Genomic DNA, 5,518 nt, shown 5'->3' with positions numbered 1-5,518 from the left:
TGCATGGCCTGAATCCACTCAGGCTCCAGAAATGCTTCATCTACCTTAGCAGTGGGCTCTATGATAGAGACAAAAGCATAGTGCCCACAAAAGTTAAATAAATGTGAAGCTTTTGAGCGCGTGAGAGGACCTGGCGCTTTAATGTCATTGATGATCTTTTCAACTTGCACATCTTTTGCAACACGAGGATGAGCGGGTTGTCGTTGAGGAATTTGATCAGCATTTTCTTCAGCACCATTTTCTTCAGTATTTTCTTCAGGTGCATTAGCTCGACATTCTTCATGTTCTGGAATGAATTCTTCAGCAGATCCTCAGTAGGAATGACATCCTCAGTAGCCTTGAACTTGATAGTTTCCTTAGGTGTTGGTTCATCTATCACAGAAGGTAGGTGCTCTCTTTGCGAGCCATTAGTTTCATCGAACCGCACATCTACAGTTTCAACAACCTTGTGAAGAACGTTGTTGAAAACTCTATAGGTGTGCGAGTCCTTTCTGTAACCAAGCATAAAACCTTCATGTGCTTTTGGTGCAAATTTTGAGTTGTGATGAGGATCTCTAATCCAACATTTAGCACCGAAGACTTTGAAATAACTTACATTGGGTTTCTTATCAGTGAGGAGTTCATAGGCAGTCTTCTTGAAGAATTTTTGAAGATATACTTTGTTGATGATGTGGCACACAGTATCAATTGCCTCAATCCAGAAACGACGAGGCGTTTTGTATTCATCAAGCATAGTGCGAGCCATCTCAGCAAGAGTCTTGTTCTTGCGCTCCACGACGCCATTCTGCTAAGGAGTATAAGGAGCAGATAACTCATGAGTAATACCAAGTTCATCAAGATAGTCATCAAGACCAGAATTCTTGAACTCAGTTCCATTGTCACTTCTGATGCGCTTGATCTTCACACCAAAGTTGGTTGAAGCCCTCGAGGAAAATCGTTTGAAGACTTCCTACACTTCATGTTTGTAAGTAACAATGTGTACCCATGTGTATCGAGAGTAATCATCAACAATAACAAAGCCATATTGAGATGCATCATTTGAGACTGCAGAATAATGGTTAGGACCGAAGAGATCCATGTGAAGCAATTCAAATGGACGAGTGGTGATCATGATAGTCTTCGCTGGATGCTTAGCCTTTGTCATCTTCCCAGCTTCACAGGCTCCGCATAAGTGATCCTTGAGGAATTTGACATTCTCGATGCCAATGACATGCTTCTTCTTCACAAGCGTGTGCAAATTCCTCATGCCTGCATGACCAAGTCGTCAATACCAGAGCCAGCCTTCTGAAGCTTTTGCAAGTAGACACACGGCTGGTTGCGTTCCTATAGAGAAATCAACAATATACAGGTCTACTCTCCTAAAGCCTTCTAAGACTTTGGAATTGTCAGCTTCCATAACCACAACACAACGGTACTTGCCAAAGACAACAACCATATCAAGATCACAAAGCATTGAGACAGACATGAGGTTGTATCCTAAGGACTCGACAAGCATGACTTTGTCCATGTGTCGATCCTTTGTGATCGCAACCTTACCTAGACCCAATACCTGACTTTTGCCTTTGTCAGCGAAGATGATATGCTTCAGATGTGATGGTGATAAGGGAGCATCCATCAATAGATTCTTGTCACCAGTCAAGTGATTTGTACATCCACTATCGAGGACCCACTCGGTGGCTTTGGGTTGATCATCCTACAGATGAATTAGTGCAACTTACGAACTCATATACTTCATTAGTGAAGAATATGATATCAATTCATCAGATCAATTTCATCAAGCAAGAGAACAGATAAAGCAGTATGAGGACGTGAGAAATGAAAGTTCATTTCTTCATGATTAGCCTGCGTCCTTTCAGGCACATTCAGGTCTCCAGCAAATTCTTCAGACGATTACGTATGTCTGGAGACCTGACCCTACAGAAGAGATTAGTTCTTTTTCTTCACCACCCACATCTGAAGGGGTGGCAAATAGTTCATCACTCTGCGAGCTCCATACGAGAAAGGTGGCATAGAAGCCAGTCCATTTCGTTTCACATAAGAGGGGTTAGGATAAGCATATGAATAAGCAGAGAAATTCTTCGAGGACTTATGAACATAATGATTAGAAGAATAATGCTCATATTTATAGCCCTTAGCTCTTCCCTGCGAAACAGAGTTGTTAGCACGATGATATTCATATGAGGACTTTGATCCTTTTGAGGAATTTGGTCCATATGAAGAATTTGATCTGGGGTTCCTATTCTTCACAGGTGGTGTCCTGAGGACATTCACCTGAAGACTTTCAAGGCACCTTTTGGGAACCCAGATTTTCTTCATAGGAGGACCGTTCCTGCAGTTAGTGCCAACATATCTAGCAAATATTTCACCATTCTGATTTTTGAATAGTTTATAGTTGGAATCAAATGACTCATCATCAGAACGAGGAGATTCACATGCAAAGCCAGATAAGTTAGATGGATCAACTGGAGGTCCCTTTGCAGCAACCCATGAGGTTTTGGGGTACTGCTCAGGCTTCCAATATGTACCATCAGCATTGAGTTTCCTCTCAAAGGCAATACCCTCTTTCCTAGGGTTCCTGTTGAGGATCTGCTTTTTAAGCACATCACAAAGAGTCTGATGCCCTTTGAGGCTTTTGTACATGCCTGTCATGTACAATTCCTTCATCCCTGCATCTTCAGTGATATTAGCAATGTCCTTAGATGAGGAATTAGTGATAACAGAGGCAGGTGAAGAATTTGAAACATTAGCAGTATTTGAACATTTAGGTGAAGAATTAGCATATTCACGTTCAATGCACTTCAAGCATGGAGGAACAAATTCTTCTTGAGAAGCGCTGATTTATTGAGAAAGTAATGATTCACGCTCCTTCTGAAGATCTTCATAACCCACTCTTAGCTTTTCAAGATCTTGCTTTCTTTGAAGAAATTCATATAAAAGCTTCTCATGATCAGATAAGAGAGTGTTATGATGACCTTGAAGGGTGTCAAACTTAGACTGAAGCCTCTGAAGACTCTCAGCCAAAGCTTTGGACTGATCCATTTCTTCTCCCAACATATCATCACTCTTATTTAGCATATATTGAACTTTTTCCAAAGCTCTTTGTTGTTTAGTGGCAAGGGAAGCAAGTTTGACATAGCTGGGTCCAAATTCATCACCAGATTCATCATCACTGGATTCAGATAGATAGCATTCAGTTACCTTAGCATCTTTTTCCATAAGGCATGATGCAGAAGATGATGATTCTGATTCAAATGTCATTGCTTTGAGAGATTCCTTGAAGTCCTCAAACCAAGGATCATGACGGGTTCGATGACCTTCATAGACCTCAGAGAGACGGTCCCAGATAAGCTTCGCATGATCGAGATGCATGATATTCCTGAACTAATTTTGAGACAGACAGGAGCAGATGACATCCTTCGCCATGAGGTTGAGAAGAGTGTACTTGTGAATGTCATCAACTTCCGCCATCTTGCACAGATCGGTCAGACCAATCTCAGTGACGGTCCACAGCTCGCTGTTCATCGCCATGAGGCGCTTCTTCATCATGGCCTTCCACTTGGGATACTCGTGACTGTCAAAGATGGGGCATGACACAGTCTTCATTCCTGTGGTCGACATAACTAAAAGTCCAGGTGGTTAAACCAAAATCACACAAAACAAGGGAGTACCTTGCTCTGATACCAATTGAAAGTGCGTTATATCGACTAGAGGGGGGTGAATAGGCGATTTTTATGAATTCTTCACTGAGGAATTTGCAGGTGAGGAAATTCCTTAGTGAAGAACTACTAGCAGTGGAATAAGTACTCAAAAGTAAACATAACAGAACACAAGCATAGTCATCATGATGAAATGAAGACAAGCACAGAGTACAGAAAGCATAATCACATGATAACACAGGATGAAGACAAACATGCTGAAGAAATTGAACTGAGGAAATTGAGAAAGTCTTCGGTCAAAGTCTTCAAACACAGATACGAACAAGCACTCAACATAGTTATGAGGAAATGAAAGAGTTGAGGAAATAGAACCAGTGAGCTTGGTGAAGACAATGATTTGGTAGACCAGTTCCAACTGCTGTCTCAGTTGTACATCTGGTTGGAGCGGCTAGGTATTTAAACCTGAGTGAGGGAGTCCTGGATTAGGGGGTCTCTAGACAGTCGGACTATATCCTTTGGCCGGACTATTGGACTATGAAGACATAAGATTTAAGACTTCGTCCCGTGTCCGGATGGGACTCTACTTGGCGTGGAAGGCAAGCTAGGCAATACGGATATGTATATCTCCTCCTTTGTAACCGACCTTGTGTAACACTAGCCCCCTCGGTGTCTATATAAACCGAAAGGTTTTAGTCTGTAGGACAACATACAATCATACCATAGGCTAGCTTCTAGGGTTTAGCCTCTCCGATCTCGTGGTAGATCAACTCTTGTACTACTCATATTATCAAGAATAATCAAGCAGGACATAGTGTTTTACCTCCATCAAGAGGGCCCGAACCTGGGTAAAACATCGTGTCCCCTGCCTCCTATTACCATCCGCTTTAGACGCACAGTTCGGGACCCTCTACCCGAGATCCACCGGTTTTGACACCGACATTGGTGCTTTCATTGAGAGTTCCTCTGTGTCGTCGCCGTTAGGCTTGATGGCTCCTTCGATCATCAATAGCGATGCAGTCCAGGGTGATACTTTTCTCCCCGGACAGATCTTTGTGTTCGGCGGCTTCGCACTGCGGGCCAACTCGCTTGGCCATCTGGAGTAGATCGAGAGTTACACCCCTGGCCACCAGGTCAGGTTTGGCAGCTTGAACTACACGGTCGATATCCGTGGAGACTTGATCTTTGACGGATTCGAGCCCCTGCCTTGTGCGCCACATGATTTAGCTCTACCATCAGACAGTGTTCAGGAGATCGCACCAGCAACCGCTCCGATCCTCAATTCGGAACCAGCTGCGCCATCCATGGACGGGTGGATAGACCCCGCCATGGAGGCCGCACTCTCATCGGCGATCGAGCCGAGTATCGACCTTACCCTCCACGAGAGCCGTGACGCCGAACTACCGGATTCCTCCCCAGCCACGGACTCCGAACCGCCTGCGCCCGTGCCTATCGAATCCGATTAGGCGCCGATCATGGAGTTTACTGATACGTCTCCAACGTATCTATAATTTTTGATTGCTCCATCCTATATTATCTACTGTTTTGGGCAATATTGGGCTTTAGTTTCCACTTTTATATTATTTTTGGGACTAACCTATTAACTGGAGGCCCAGCCCAGATTTGCTGTTTTATGCCTATTTCAGTGTTTCGAGGAAAAGGAATATCAAACGGAGTCAAAACGGAACGAAATCAACTGGAGAAGTTATTTTTGGAAGGAAACCTACCGGATAGACTTGGACCTTACATCAGAAGATGAAGGAGGTGCTCACGAGGGTAGGGGGCGCGCCCACCCCCCTGGGGGGCGCCCCCTGCCTCGTGGCCACCCCTTCGGTCCACCGATGTACTCCTTTCACCCATATATA

This window comes from Triticum aestivum, chromosome 5A, assembly GCF_018294505.1.
Source record: "Triticum aestivum cultivar Chinese Spring chromosome 5A, IWGSC CS RefSeq v2.1, whole genome shotgun sequence".
In the NCBI taxonomy this organism is placed as follows: domain Eukaryota; kingdom Viridiplantae; phylum Streptophyta; class Magnoliopsida; order Poales; family Poaceae; genus Triticum; species Triticum aestivum.
This window is presented reverse-complemented; position numbering follows the sequence as displayed.